General features: G+C 44.4%; 1 long non-coding RNA gene across 1 annotated transcript; it reads left to right on the top strand.

The window, feature by feature from the left end:
* Window positions 1-12,548: 12,548 nt before the first annotated feature.
* On the top strand, window positions 12,549-16,777 carry LOC126545307 (uncharacterized). The gene is made up of 3 exons (XR_011893439.1): window positions 12,549-12,652; window positions 14,886-15,831; window positions 16,471-16,777. It is a non-coding gene; the product is annotated as an uncharacterized lncRNA (long non-coding RNA).
* The last annotated feature ends 215 nt before the right edge of the window (window positions 16,778-16,992 follow it).

The raw sequence follows: 16,992 nt of genomic DNA, 5'->3' as shown, positions 1-16,992 counted from the left end.
TGGGAATGCCCGTACTCTCCCGGGGGGACGCACAATATAGGTAGTAGAGACACCTGGGAGACCCTGCTGCGCAGCTCAGATTATGAGCTCCTGCTCCTGCTTGTCCAACTGGCTGAAGAGGCTGCTGGGACCCAAGACCTCCCAGCCTGCATCTGAGGGAGCGGCACACGCCTCCTGACCTGCGTGTCGGGGGCTGGGTAGATCACCTTATCCGTTGGACAATAAAGTTTATTCTATCTATCTATCCTATCCTTCTCGCTCATTGCACAGCCAGCGCATGCAATCTTGCAGTATAGATGCTATGAGGTAGTATACGAGGGTTTAATTATTCAAAATTAGACATCAAAAGATAAGTTTTTTGATAATATGTTCCGTGATTCTTAGGTTTTCCTTGTCTACCACTTTTTTCATTACATTTTGCCACGGCAGGATTTTAGGGCACTCGCGCAGATGGAGTGGTTTTCATTTCTTATACACGGTACATTATTTTAGCGGCACAAAAATTTTTAAACATTGCCCGTGGTAGACAGCACATTTCTAACCCTCGATCGAAGTAAGTTACTCGATGAGGCGGCCACAATCTCTACAAGAAAGCAAAATGCTTCATTGAATAATTGACCAAACCACGCTAATTAGCTTTTTAATTACTTATTTTGCGGCACATATTTCCATTTACGAATCATAGCCCGTGATTTCGCAAGGATACCACTTGGAACGAATTCTCAGGACTACGCCAGCTTCCAGATATTAATTTTCAATGTGTCTGGCGAAATACATTGGCGTTCCAGTTATTTTGTGCTTCAGTGCTAAAAACTGCTTTTTCTTTAAATAGTAAGTGAAACAACAGTGTATTTTTACGGCAAGTTTGACGGCGTATATTTCGAAACCGGTGCCGTCCTCGGAATTCATTCGAAGTCAGTATGGCTTGCATACTCACTAGGTACCATTCGTAGTTGAAATATCTGCCATAGAATAATTATGTTATTCAATTAACCATTTTGATTTCTCGTAGAGGTAATGGCCGCCTCATCCAGTATAACTTATGTGAGGTGTTACAATTCTATCTCCCACAGACACTTTTAAAAATTTGGTGCTGCTAAAAAAAGAACACCATGTATGTGCAACCTCTTGGTTGAGTAAAATTTCATAGGAGGATAGCACGTGTCTTCTTCCCCCTTTTTTTCCGGCGCTTTATCACCTCACGTCATAGTATACCTAATGGCCCAAACCCTTGTCCTTACGTTGGTATTTACGTTTGCCCAGATGAAGGCACGTCATGAGTCTTTGCCTGAGAGTAAAAATGAGGGCTTTAAGCACAAACCTTGTCGCTGTAATCGTAGTTTTTCGATAGTGTTTCAAGTAATTACGGAAGAGAAAGCTACAGGTTCAATACGCACTCCAACGACAACATTATTACGCTGCTTAAATATGTAGTCGATCACAGAAAGAGCAGCGCTTCAAGACTGGACAGAAAGCAGGAACCACACATACACTGTGCTGACTAACTGCGTGTTTGTTATCTTGCTGAGCCTTTTATACAGAGCAATAAAGGCAGTGTCAACGAGACCACGAAAAGAAGGCACACCTTGGTCAAAAGGAAAGAAGGAAAAGAGCTCGCGCCTAGTGCATTCTTGTTACAATGCAGAAACGGGATGCTCACGCGATCAACATATAAGCGGTTAGTCTCAAAAGCCTCTAAGATTTCCCTGGTGCATTTATCAGGGCGTCTATCCAATGTTTCACTCTGCAATAACAGAGGCTTACATCAACACTGCCGACAATGCAAGGCAAGGTTTCCACTGATTGCAAGATTTTTAAATTGTTATTATGGTCTCTAAGCCTATCGTTGATACAATGGCCTGACTGGCCGATATATCGTTTCCCACATTTTAACGGCACCGAATACACTATTTCTTGTACACAGTAAACAAAATGGTTCTGGTGCTTGGTCATACACGCTAGTTGAGTGCGCGTGTCGGAGTTGACCTTATTCAATTAACTTGCGTGGCGCACAAAAAAACAACACTGAGGCCCGAAGCCTGATCGATCCTTTTAAGAATATGTTATACCTGGTGCATGTAAGGCAGCACAACCACTTTTCTTTGTCCGCCGTCTTGTGTTGCCGCGTTTCGGCTGGCGTCACTGCGCTTCCTTAGCAAACACCATGCCACCGAAATTAGCACGTGCCCAGGATATCCCACTGACATAAGGCGATCGACCTACCTGCAGAAGCTGTGCTCAGAAGCTGTACACAGGATTTGTCGACAGCATTCCAAAAACAATGTGACACAATACTGCTTTTTCCCAGTTTACTGTGCGCCGATATGAATGGGAGCAGTGGCTTGTTGCCTCTCGGCTCGTATGACCAGGAGACATGCCTTTGGCCAAAGAGAAGTTTCAAGTCAAGAAGTCTAATTGATTCATTTTTCAGCATCTCATGGTTAAAATCAAGGGCTTCGATTACTCGCGAAAAACAGCAAGAGTCATCTGCACATTCGAATAGTAGTCAACACGTTTACAATCTAAAAGCACCAAATAATCATCTACGTAACGAAAGGTCTTCACAACGGATGAACTAACGTGAGAGGCAAGCAGCATTCTGTCATAATAAGCTTAGTGCAGTGTGTGTGTGGTTCCTCCTTTGTGTCGCGTCTTAAAGCGCTGCTCTTTCTGTGATAATGAACCAGTTAGACTTTCAGTCAATCCATGCATGTAGGCGATATGGACTTTTTGGAATATTTTACAGTATGATTCCGTCGAATGATGGCGAATACAAAAGAAAGAGATAAATAAATGTTTTTGGTACGGGTACGCTTTTACAGCGCCATGGCTAGGTTGCACGATTTAATAGCTACAAGATTTCTGTTCTTTGTTAAGTATTTGAGAACTTTTTCTTAAGATGACGTCCCTTAGGCCATTGCTGATTAAATAAAGAATTATTGTTCAGCTATATTCCTTAATATAAGAACCATTTTAATTATGTAAATCTGAGCATTTCATGTCAGCGCTATTTTAGAGAAGGACACAGACTTTGGCAATAAATGGAGGTTTTTTTTTTGTAGTGAAAAGTTAAATCATAAAACAAATTATGTAGCGAGAGAGAATGAAAGAGTCAAGGAAAGGCAGGGAGGTTAACCGGACGCCCATCCGGTTTGCTGCTTTGCACTGAGAGGAATGGGTAACTGGGTGAAAAGAAAGAAGGGAAAAGAAAGAGTCGCACACACACAAATTATGTAAGTTGACGTCAACATATACGCGATAGTGCGATCTTATTCTGGAACGTAAGTCTTGACGAGCCGACGTTTTACAATTGCGCGTGGGTGTGCTTTTTCCATATGCTACTCTCATCATTTATGGTGATGTTAATTTTCCCGTTATTAACTGGACAACGGAATCTGTCGCATCTGCTCACGCTGAAGCGGAATGATTTCCTTCATGTATGTATAGAATTCACGTTATATTCTCCCAACCCGTTTGTCATGCATATCGGCCAATATTCTACATCTCCTCTCGACGAGCGATCCTCTAATCTGTGCCGACATTGACGGACTGCCTGATCATGCAGTTAAAACGGGTCTGCCTAACTTCCTGATAAAAAAAACAGAAATAACACAACTAAACACATTAGATGCTGCAATAGGGATGACTTTACTCAGATTAACTTTCACTTAGTCCCCTTCGTAGACACGTTCATGTATACATATTCCACTCGACCTATTAAAGAGAACTGCGCTATGTTTAAAGACACCTTTGCAAACCTTAGCGAAAGCTTCGTCGCTCCTCTTAGCATTAGATGCCACAATACTACTCCTTGGTTCAATAAACGCCTGCAGCGCCTCAATAATAAAAAAGAAGCGGTTTTATGGCACAGCAAATCAAGCAGACAAAAGTTACAAGATATGGTAAAGATAAAAAATATCTGACAATGAGTGCCGATCGCTACTCAAATGCACACGTCTGCACATTTACTGCCATGATTTAGCATCCTTACTGACGAAGAAGCCTCGGCGATTCTGGCGCATAATAAATCCCTGTTCTCAGCCTGATATAATCTTTACTAATTCTGGTGACGACGTAGTTCCCGAGTCCCATTATGCACAATTACTAACTGACGTGTTTTGTTCAGTCTTCACTTGCGTAGACGTCACTACATGCACTGACTTGCCCACACGATCCGACTTCAGCATGCCTCAAATTGTTATGAACGAGTCGGACATGAGTCGCAATGACGCCTTCGAGCTTGTGCGGAGCCGCAAGGCGAAACGAAGACACACCCCCAGGGCATCCATGTCTTCGAGCACGCCAACGGTAGGACCAACTCAAAATACCGCAATCAGTGAGATTCTATTTGTACCAGGACTCGCTACCGCCAACCTGAGGCGACTCAACAGACTTGGTGCAACTTGAAGCGGTGGCGCCAGATCGAATCCCAGACGTTCGAGTTAACCCACGAAAAATTGTGCTGGCTATTGACGTCGCACATGAAACTGCGCTGAGAAATTTGAGTAATGTAGCAGAACCTGGTGGCATAAAGCCACACTCGTACATCCATCTGGACAGGGGTTCCACTACTGGTGTCATCTACGACGTGGACGGCTCCGTCTCCAGCGCCCACTTGCCCATTCTAGTGAAGCTTGCCGTTGATGGCGTCGCCATAACCCATGTGCATCCCCTCGGCACATGCTGCTCTGTGAAAATAATTTTCAATAGCGAGACTCTCCCTTGACACGTGAAGGTGGGCCACTTTAGGCACCCTGTGTGACCGTTTATCCCAAGGCCACTCCAATGCCGAAAATGTTAGCACAAACGTGTGCGAGAGAACACGAGAGCTTGCGCACGCTGCAGCTAGCTTCACGCTGCAGACTCTTGTGCAGCCATGGTTCTCAAATGCACCAACTGCCTTGGGTCCCATGATGCTTCTTCCAAGTACTGCCCCAAAATGAAGAAGGAAAAATTGATATTGAAACAGATGGCGAGAGACCATTCGTCTCGTTGGGAAGCTGTGGCGGGCATTAGAAAGCGATGCTCCCGGGGCCGTCAGATTTCAAAGCACGCTGATGCCTTTGTGAAGAGTACGCTTCATCCAACAACACCTCCTCATTTGCCTGGCGGAACGAATCTAAATCTGACAAGTTCATAGCAAAGACCAATACAACTTGGTCCGCACTTCTAAAGCTACAGCCAAAGCCAGAGCCACAGCGGAAGTCGCAACCGAAGCCGCAGCCGATGCCGCAGCCGATGCCACAGCCGATGCCGCAGCCGGAGCTGGAGCCACGTCAAGTGATACAGCTGCGCGCCGCTGTAGAGTGCACAGCGCGGGTTCCTGACAAATTGCCCTAAGAAGACCGGCAAGTGGTTATGATGCTCCGGTCTCTGATGAATGCTTTTCGAATGCTCTTGAATAACCTGCCCACTCCGTCAGCGCGAAGTGCAATGCAAGTGCTGGGGGGATGTTCTAATTAAGTACGAAGATTAGCTTCAGACAGCATAATGACGCAGCCCAATGTATCGGCGGGGCACTTGCTTGGACTTGACTGATTTCAATGCGCTTTTCTGCGTCCCTCTGTCCAGCTTTCCTCTTTCTATTCCTCCCTCCCCCAGCGTAGGATACAGTGGCGTACCAACTATTTCTCGGGTAGGGGGGTTGGGCAAACCGCAAACGATCTGACCTCTCTCTCTCTCTGTCTTTCATATATATATATATATATATATATATATATATATATATATATATATATATATATATATATATATATAGCGAATTACTATTACAAAATGCCGTAGTTTCGCCCGACCGGCGAAGCATCGATTTCTATAGCAAATTGAAAATTAGCAGACTGTCATAATAACTAAGGACAGTAGCTTTATCGCCCGTATAAACTTGTAAACACTCGCTTAGTAACTAAATTACCAAGCATGGTGACAGCGCGCACAGGCGAACATTCACACATCGCTCTATGACCGCGGACACTCGCCAAGCGCTCTCTGTCAAAACGCTAGCGTGAGGAAGTGCGGCAGCAGCAGCGAGCGAAGTGACCTTCGTGCTGTCTATTTCTTCAACGCAAACTGAGCGGTGAGAACACAGCGCAGGCAAAGGTAGCAGCCGTCGGTCCACCTAGACTGTGCCCCAAAAACTGATCGCTTTCAAAACAAAACCGGCGCAAGCGCTCGCGGCCACCCCATGCGCAGTTGCTGCTGAAGTACAACGCATCCCCTACCTCCCGTCCCACCGGTTCCTTGCACGCGACGGAAGATGGCGCGCTTCCTCCCCGCATTCCGCCTTTGCGCACGCGAGATTGAGCGGCGATAGCAGGCTCAGCCTCGCATATTTTCACTTGCACATGCAGCATACGGCGTGCGGCGATGGTGTTATCGTCCTTGGACTTCATACGGAACGTAACATCGACGGCGACGACAACAAAAAGGCGCCTGGAGTGCCCATATAATTGTTATCAGAAGAATAAGGGAAACAGCCTGGAAATGCTTTTGTCAGTTATATATATATACTTAACAGATATAGACCTATGTATCAATCACACGTGGTGAACCATGAGGGACGGAAAAATGATTTGAATTTGTGTTTATTTCTTGCAAGTATATAAAATTTCAAGACGATGCAAGAACAAAAGGCAATGAGTGCCTCAGAGAGGCCCCGGATCCCGCCCAGTAGCAGCAGTACAGCACACACAAGAAAGGGACATTTGCGGCAAACAAATTTAATAATTAAACAAGTCATTGCACTTGGTGTTTAAGTCTACAGCATAAATGCATCGGTCGTTTCGGTAATACTATTGTAGAGATTATACACAAAGAAGTAATATAAACATAAATTACTAGCAATATTCACAAACAATAAAAGACAGCAGATGTGTGCGACCTTGAATAATTACGACCCATTTTCCAGTGAACCTGTTTCTTTCGAACAGCCACAATAAAAGTTTGAGTTTCTTGTATTTAGACGACATACTTTAAAAGTTGCCCGTATATTATGTGACTGTCCCGCTTGAAAACTTGGCCGCATGTAATGCTTTGGGGCACTTTTTGGGAATTTTTAAAAAAGCCAGCAAGTCATCAACACATATGTTACATCACCATGACACTTACCATGGTTAAGAGACTTAGAAGGGCTAGTTGGTTGCTGGCTGGATGATTTACCATGGTGTCCTTCCTCCGTCCTTGCCCCCACCCGACTCAATTCCAGCTAGATTTGACATCGGTTGAGTTCACAGTTCCTCAAGGCAAGGGTATAAATACTTTGTTCGCCATACACATTCATAAAGTTCCAGATTGCTTGAATGAGTGATTAACTGCAAATGTGATATTTAGTCCCCTGCCTGTGAAGCTTACCTACATATTGCCCATAGCGCGCCCTTTATTTTTGCCAAATATAAGCAAAATTTCTTGTTTAGTTCAACGAGACATTGCTCAAACCAAGACGGAACGTATTATGACGCCTGAATATAGGGAAATAAAAACGATGGCTTAGTAATTATTTGCAATGGTTCTAAGACGTCCAGGAACGTAAAACATTTGTCACATATTGCAGTTATCATGCCCCCCACCTCTTTTCCGCAATATATGGAACGAATGGTCCTGGCGAGGCTCGAATGGTTTCTGGAAAGAAATGATCTTTATCCGAACATGATGACCGGTTTTCGGCGGGGTCGTTCTTCAATTGACAGCGTCATTGACCGCGTTACGACAGTGGAACATGAAAAACGTCAACGCCGACTCGTCGCCGCTGTTTTCTTAGATATCAAAGGGGCCTACGACAACATCCTTCATGAAGCCATTCTCGATGCCCTAGATTACTTGGGTATTGGCGGCCGGCTCTACCTGTGGATTGTGAGCTACCTCAGTGGCCGTTTCGTTTACATGTACACGCCTGACAGAGAGACTAACCGTAATCAAGTATGCCGTGGAGTTCCTCAGGGAGGAGTTCTCAGCCCAACATTATTTAATGTGGCACTGATTGGCCTGGTGAGCGAACTTCCACCTCACATACACATCAGTGCATATGCAGATGACATCTACATCTGGGCTTCTGGTACAACACGCCCACAACTACGTGCGAAGTTACAACGGGCTGTGTCATCTACTTCACGATACATACGGCGTCAGGGTTTGCGCTTAGCTGCCGAAAAATGTGCTGTGGTTGCGTTCACGCGCAAATCCGTCTGCCGCTACCCGATCTCCATTAACGGTGTCATAATACCTTATGTCTCCTACCACAGATTCTTGGGCATTATCATCGACCGCGGTTTGTCATGGATGAGGCATGTTAATATGTTGAAGCAAAAACTGTTTTGCCATGTTCTTCGCTTCGAAATAGGCATGAAATGGGGCCCCACGGAAGGCTCATTACTAAGACTTTATCAGTCTCTTTTCGTAGGCTACATTCGATACAGCCTTCCGATACTCTCAAACTTGAGCATTTCGTGCTTACGGACATTAGAGAGCGTCCAAGCGCAGGCACTCAAAATATGCCTCGGGTTGCCACGGCGTGCCTCCAACAAAGGCACAATTGAGGAAGCCCACGTATGCCTATTATCGATATACCTGTCCCACGAACCACTTCGTGTGTATTTACGCTTACTGACACGACACCATTGCCATCCATTGACGTCGGTTCTACATGAGCGGCCGGACAGCAGTTTCACAAGTGCACTCCGCTGCCATCTACCCCACATAACATCAAGCTATGCCCTTCCATATCACCCCGTCAAACCACCATGGGTGATGGTTCAACCTTCCGTATGCGTACATGTCCCCGGCATACTAAAGAAATCATTGGTTCCCTTCAGTAGACTACAACAACTTGCTCTCGCGTACGTCTGGTCAGAATACCAGACATATGTTCATGTTTACACAGACGGCTCCGCGTCACCAAAGGCATCGACAGCAGCTGTGGTGATACCAGCCCAAAAGATGACTCGAGGTTTCATACTAGACCATAAGTCTACATCAACCAATGCGTCCTAACCTATAAGTATCTCGGTTTTAACCTGGAACCATCCCATTTACTCCACCCTTGCAGCTGATAATCGCACTCTTGGCGTCATCAAACGCAACCTAACGCACCCTGCTATTAACATACGTAAACTTATTTACACCACACTAATCGGCCCGAACCTCGAATGCGCATCGGTAGTAAGGGATCAGGTTTGGACATACATCATCAACTGCATTGAATATGCTCAAAACAGGCCTGCTCGCTTGATCTTACCCGACTATTGATCTTACACTATAGCGTTTCACCCCAACAAGCACGCTCCGATGTACAAGCGCTATCTCTTCGCCGCAAATCAACGCTTCTTTGCCCGCTTCACAAACTTTGTCTTCATACTTCTCTTCGTGGTGTTTTCTTTCAGTCATCAGCTGTCGTCCTTCCAGGCCGGGATCACCATTTCAAGGTCAAGCGCATACCATGTCGCACGTTAGATAATAGACGCTCTTTTATTCCCTGCACCATCATGGAATGGAACAGCTTGCTTTCAGTTATTGCCACAATGAAAGCGACCCTGTAAAATTTCACGACGTGCTACCCTGTGTTAATTAGTTGCCTTTTTATTAGTGTTTTGTTTGTTGTGAGTTACAGTTAAATACTTCTATTGATACCATAGACTATGCAAGCGTTCATATTTTTCATCTATATGACTGCGCTATGTGCATTAATTTTCTTATGTAGTTTGCAGCATTTTTATTTTTGTTCTGTACTTCATCTTATTGTTTTTTGCGGCTACTACATTGTAATCAGTTATGTTTGTACGCGCCCCCCCCCCCCCCTCATGTAATGCCCTAAACTGAGGGCCTTTAAGAGGAAGCTTTAGCTCGGGCCCAACTCCGACGCGGCCTATTCAAATACATGTAAAACGCCAAAACGTTTTATGAGATAACCCCTAGACCGATTTCGATGAAATTTGTTGCATTTGAAAGAGAAAGTTAATTTCTAGTGACTGTTGGAAGCGGAATTTCGATTTAGGGCTTGAATTTTATGAAAACGATTTTCAAATATTTCACCGTTTGAAAAGATAGAAGCACGAAGTTTACAAATTCATAGCTCTGCATCAAGAACTGATATCGCGGTTCTGTAAACGGCATCCATTAGATCATTCAAAGCGGACAAATTCAATTTGTCATTTTACATCTTATGTGAATTTGTTACGTTGGTTACAACAGTTTTGCAAAAGTTGTATTTCTCTATGAATAAATTTTTTTTATATTCATGTGTAACATATCAATTTTGTCCGCTTTAGATGTACTATTAGATGCAATTCACAGAATTGTATTATCATTTTTAGTGGTTGAGTTAGAGTTGTAAACTTGATAGTTTCCTTTTTTGAAATGTTCGATTTTTGCCAATTTTTTATAAAATATTGACGACCTAACTCGAAAATTCGAAACCAACAGTCACTAGATTTTAAGTTTGTCTTTCAAATGCAACAAACCTCGTCAAATTTGGTGCAATGGTTGCCGAGAAAAACGAATTCTCCTTTTACAAGTATTTAGATAGGAGCACTCGAGCTAAAGCTTCCTCTTAAGAGTTCTGTGGATAAATAAATAAATAAATAAATAAATAAATAAATAAATAAATAAATAAATAAATAAATAAATCACAAGGTGGTCTTGCTAGGCAAGGATTGACGTTACTTGCACACAACCAAAAACACTTAGATGCAGCAGTTGGAGTGAGACAGGCCAGGATTCAACATGTCCTAACGACTAAATATTGCTTAATGCTCGTTTCACTCTGCTCTGGCTTGGTGCCTTTTGTGAATGAAGACTACCTATCAGTGTTCAGATAATTGCGCATCGTCTAACAAACATCTCTGCATTTCGTCTCTTCGGTCTCTCTATCTTTCATAGCCCATATGCTGAGAAAAAAAAAGATAACAAATCATTATTGTAATTAGAAAACAACATGACGGCTTCCCTATTCAACCCTAACAACTTGTATGATTAGTCATGTCGTGATTTACCATTGTTCACCTATAAAGTGATGACTATCTTCGCGCACAAATATTTTCCTGTTGACGAGTTTAGTTCAGCTTCAGCATTTCATTTAGGCCTTTATTGAGCTCACATTTGATGTTATTTAGCGTTCAGTTACGAGGTACCAGTTATGGTCTTCAAATTCTCTATGCGCGCTCGCTATTGGAATGGCTGTGGGTTGCGTTGATTTATACGTATCTGAGCAATATATAAAGACAGGAAAATAAAACACTTCAATCAAGGTATGAAAGTCTCCTGAAAGGAGGTCGAAGAGGCGAACGAAGCCCGACATGTAAGCGCAAGGTCTTGGGACGTTGTAAAAGTGCTAGTTTTTGTAAGGTGGGTCGGTTGTGTGCCCTAGGCTTCCTGAACGACTGCTATCCCTCCCGAGTATCTGTTAGGCTGTAGACAAACCAAAAGTAAAAGAACCATAGGAAGTTGCGATGTTTTCAATGAGGCACGTGGCTACCGTTTATAGCTCGTTCATTTATCCTACTTGGTCTCTACAAAAATAGTCCGTCCGTCCCTCCATCTAGTTTCACTTTTCCTGAATTGCCGCTGCAGTACTATAATGGCAAGGAAGTGGTTATCGGAACCACTAACTAAACTAGTTTGTCGGTGTGTTTAGAAGTGGACGATGGGATTATGTACGCTTTCGTGAAACACAAACTACTCACGCTCTGTGTGCCTCAAAACAGAAAAACATCGGCTTCAACGCTGGCAGAAGAAGATAGCGCAGGCGAGAACAGCTATGGGTTTGAAGAAAAAAAAGAAGTCTCAGCTGGAGAAATGAAGACGACGAAGCGGCCCTCACCTTAAATTTGAATATTTCTTTTTTGACGAGCACTCGAATTGCAAAAAAAAAAAAAAACGCGAGTGGCAATAAATAAAGGCCGTGCTCAGTGCTGTCGCCAGCAAAAGGTGAGAAGACTTGAATATGAGTGGAAGGAAATAAAGCAAACAACTTGGGAATCTTACAAATTGATGACACGCCCAGAAGCGCGCCCAAGGAGAGTGGAGGACAGAATCCCTGAAAACAAGAAGTGGAGAAAAAAAAGATAGCGACACATGAGAAATAAACAAGAAATCTAGAACGGCGTCTAGTGCAAGCAGACGGAGACGTTTTCCCTCAAGGTTCTCCGCACTCGAAGAGGACATAGTAGGTCTAGCTGCCCTTCGAAAGTAAATAAACATACATGCGCGAATGACTGCTACCAAGAATTCAAAGAAAAAGATAAGCGAGTCGTCGTTTCGAAAACAAGTGCAGAGGAAAAGAGAAAAAGAAACAGATGAGAAAAAGCAAGAGAAGAGGAGAACTACGCAAACCAGCGATTGCGAAAGAAGAAATAAGCATTCGGGTTCCTCCAGAAAAAGGAGAGCGCGCTCCACTTTTGCGGGCGGAGGCTTTTGGCGTCGGACTAGTTGTTACGTCTTGCCGTCTGAAGAGAGGGCGCTGGGTGGAAGGGGACGCAGCTGACTCCCGGGAGAAAACAGAGTGAGGGGACAATTAAGCGTTAGTGTGGAAGGAGGAACACGGGTGGGCCGCCTCGTAGAATGTCGGCCGTGACCGTGGTTATAAGAGGGACGCGCCAAACAGGCCTTGCCGTCACTCCGGCGGGCGTCGGCGGCACCGGGTGTGAAAGCGGCCGACATGAAATTGGTAAGCTCGTTGCGGAGCCACCGTCAACTGTGTGCGCTGGGGTCCTCTCTATGAGCCCAGTGCGGTACTGGGCCGGATAAGCGTGCGCTTGGGGCGTCCCCGGTAGTCTGCAGAGAGTGGGTGGCTACAGTTTCACCTTGCATTGCACGCGCAGATTGATCAGTGGGCAGCGTTCAAAATGGGTGACGGCTTCATGGTTCGCGCAGCGCTGGTACCTCCAAGCCGGTGAGCTCAGTTTCTCGTCGGGCCATTGAAAAAACGCGGAGAAACTGATGCCCTCGGTGTCGCTGTACCCTGTCGGAGGTTCACATTATATAATGCCTGTGACAGCGCCAAGAAAGCTTCTGTGTGGCGACAAGTCTCAACAGACGACCTTGTCTCAACGACAAGAAAGACAAGCTCGTTTGCTCACATAAAAACTGCATACGACACAGAAGGGACGTCGCGAATGTGTTGATAGTTTCAATTGTATGCAATAAAAAGCATACGAGTTTGTTTGATCATACCATGGAGAAAACCCTCCTGTAGTGTAGTAACCTTTAGGTGAGAAAATTATCTCGAAAGACTAAAAACTCGTGGTTTATTTCACAACACGACTTCTGATCTTCGCTAAAAGAAAAAGAAGTGCTCTCCTTTTAGCGCATAAATGCAACGCAAAATAGAACGAAAACATGAGGCAAAGAACCGACAACGACGTGCAGATCGTAGAGCTTGACAAAAAAAAAAAAAAACATTCCTTTGCACTGGCAGGCAGATCAGATAAACTTGCGAGCGCAAGGTCACAATATGAACTTAACAATTTGCACCTTTCTAAGGCAAACTGAAACATATAGCATTTTTGAGATTTATATGTTAAAATGTCTTGGATTCACATACTTTCGATAAAACGGAGCTGCTAGACTTGCAGAAGTGCATGCTCTTGAGTCAACCACCAACGTCTGTTCTTGAAATCGCAGTTACTGACCGCAGAAATTTCAAATGTGGTTTCCATTCAATGCCTTATTCGTTTTCATGCAACTTTGTCACAGCACTTCTAAGTGCGGCTGCAAGCATGTTTTGGCACGCGGATATCATGAAAAAAAGCTTTTTTTTAAATAGTGTGGTCAATTTTCACAGCGCAGAAACGGCATGGTCTAAAGTGTCCAATCAAGGGTTGTGTTATGCGTGTTTGTGTTGTTTCATTGTCTAGACAAAATATCGCACTGCTCATGTTTTCTGTGTTTACTTCCGCTTTTGTTTCTTGCGTGCACCATGGCAATGAAGCCTGTTTGACGCTTGTGACGTCACTTTATCGAAGAAGGTAAATGAATACCACTGTCACTGTTGTACTACTTAATTTCTTTGGACCAAGTAATAATCATTCAACCATTGAAATGACAGTCTTGCAGACTTAACCCAGTACAATGGTCTCGCTGCCTTGCCAGTGCATTAAGCTTACTCAGTCGCTTGCAATTCATGGTCACGTCAACAAATACTGTAGGTTTTCTGAATTTGCATTACAGTATGTTTCCAAGTTCTTTGCTGCTTTCTGAACACCCATGCAACTGATACCACACTATTCACATAGAACCTGCAAGGTGCTGGCTGAAGGAGATGTCTAGAAAATGTTATGTAAGCACCTAGCAGAAAACCTATAGGTGCAAATACATGCTCTAATTAACACAGTTACAAAATATTCGCCTTCTTATGAGTTTTTTGTTTGCTTCGATAAATTACTTTTCATTACTTTATATATGGAATAATCTAAGGATAAATCGTGCCTTAAAAGTTCCCATTCCAGTTTTTACACTTTGCATCTTGTGTTTGCCGCAAAAAAGTGCAAGTATCGGGGCTGGCTAATTACCAAAAACAACGGCATGTATGAGGAAACGGTAAAACAAGTGTGTGCTTTAATTTGGCGGGAGATTCATCACATGACGTAATCTCAAGATAAATTATTTCCAAAAGCTAGAGTTTGGTTAGGTTGGCCATGTACATTTCTTCAGTGATGTGAGGTTATGAGTTTGAGGCCGACTTTGAGCTCAGTAACGCTTAATGAATGGAGAACATCATCTACTATCTGGATACATAAGATGGAAGTGTGAAAAAAAAGGACTGTTGCTCCCAACATCTTTTTTGGTTTTGCCTCTCTCCTTGCTCCTTGTTGTATTTCTCTCTCTCTCTCTCTCTCTCAAGTCTCTAAAACACAGAGCACAGTCAAACGTCATTTCGTTTTAATTATTGTTGCTTGCAGAACGCCAGATTCATCGTCCTAGTGACGGCCACCTGCGTTGGTGCGTACGAGGTCAACAATGGACGTCGACAACACGTGACGGGTCTTCGAAGCAATGCGTTCGACTTCGGGCCCAGTAGCACCTCTTCAAAGTTTGTATTCACTGGCCCGAATGCGTTGGAAAGAATGTTGTCTCAGAGCATTGGCCATAGCCTAGAACAGGGCATAATCACCGGAAGTGGCGGGCAGCGCGCAATTGTTCAAGAAATAGGCCATGGCTTTGAGCCCAGCGGAGGTCCCATCATCGGTCACACAGGTGTGCACGGCCTTCAACAGGCGTTTTTACCAGGAGCACTACACGGCATGGCTTTCCCTGGGATACAAGGCGTGGGACAGGGATTCAATGGTAACGTCGGCAAGGGCCTGCAGCGTGCCGTGGTGCCCAGTTTTACACCACAGCTAACGCAGGGCGGCGCTCGTGGGCTGTCCCACGGCATCGTCATCGGCGCCGCGCGCGGTGTGAACCCCACCGTCATACAAGGGATGACCCGCACAAAAGCTCACACGCCACAGCGCACACTAGGCCGACAGGTCGTACACGCCATGGCCCCGGCTGGAAGTCTTGTTTCGAGCTCAAGATACGGATCAAACCCTGGCCTCGTCCGAGCGTTCGAGCCCGATTACGGCAGCTCGTACCCAAATCCGACATTCACGAGTAGCGTACACGACAATTTTTCCTTCGGCGAAAGCAAAGTGATTCACGGGCCAACCTACCTGGTTCATACTTTCAGCCCCGAGAGGGATGCCTACCACAGCAGTCACAAGTCTTACTCGAGCAAAAGTCACCGGGGTAGCAAACCCTACGTGCGAAAAGCCATCATGATTAAGGAAAAAGGCCGCCATCGACACTGAAGAACGCCGCAAAGTGATGCGATGCGATGCATCGAAACTACGTTGTACAAAAAAGGTAATAACGCAAATTTGATCTTCTGCTCTCAAACGAAACGCTCACTAGCTTTGTGGAATGCCCAAAAGATAACGAATGCTTGATGAAAAAAATTACGAAGCAACCACTTTCGCTGCTCATACGCTGATTTCAGATGAATTTTTGCGAGTTAACGTGTCTTTGAAGCTGGAACCATGCAGGCTTCTTGCGACATTTGCATTGTCATTTATGAACGTTGACCCAATGTTAGCTAACAAAAAGTTATCTAGCTATAGCCTGCTTGAAATTGCTTGCTCTTTTTCTGTTTTGTTTAAAAATATCTTGGATCCATATGTCTGGCTTTATATACGCGAAAGTCTATTAAGTATTGAGACAAAGCTTTCAGATGAGACGCACAGAAACGCACATTGCTAAAAAAAATTACAAGGGCAGCCACTAGCTAAAGTTCTAGGTAGCTGTACATGCATCGAGGCTTATACGTTCGAGCATACCGGAACCCCGCCAATTCTTGAAATGCACTTGCGCATCGCTTAACGGCACAGTTCACCGCAGACACTGGCGGGGTGGCTAAGTCGTGATCATCGACTGAATTGTCGGTAGCCCACCAAACACAACACAGACTTTCGAACTGACGCTTTTCTTATCTCCACCACCTAATAGCGCCCCACAGCGGCTCGGGAAGATGGTGCGTACCGGACAAGAGAAGGTGACGCAGACTCTCTGGTCCTGCTTCTACTCCAACTTCAACCAGAATCTACCTCTTCCCGTGCAATGCAGCAAGCACTATCAACCAACCCGTTGGCGACGCTCCGTGAAGTGTGTTGTACCTTTCTGTTGTAAATAAATTCCTTATATTTAACAAATATTGTGAAATAAGAACAACGACAAAACTCACTGTCTCCAATGTGTGATAAGTTGCTTTTATATATTTACCGAATATTAAAAATTGGTGTTTTTTTTTTGTCAAGGAGATCGTTTATTATGTATACACGTATACTTTCCTATAGCAAAGACGTGTTTGAGGTATATCTTTTAGCGTTACATTCTTCTGTTGCGGGAAAATTATTTTCACGAATTGTTGCGTCCCGTCAAAAAAAGCTACCCGACATCGCTTCATCCTCATGAGAGGTTTCCTTCCGAATCACGCGTTTGAAGCCAATCAAAAACAATACGCTCGTGAAA

Source organism: Dermacentor andersoni, chromosome 1 (assembly GCF_023375885.2).
Source record: "Dermacentor andersoni chromosome 1, qqDerAnde1_hic_scaffold, whole genome shotgun sequence".
NCBI classification, from domain to species: domain Eukaryota; kingdom Metazoa; phylum Arthropoda; class Arachnida; order Ixodida; family Ixodidae; genus Dermacentor; species Dermacentor andersoni.
Note: the sequence above shows the minus strand (reverse complement) of the source record. Positions and strands in the feature narration are given on the sequence as shown.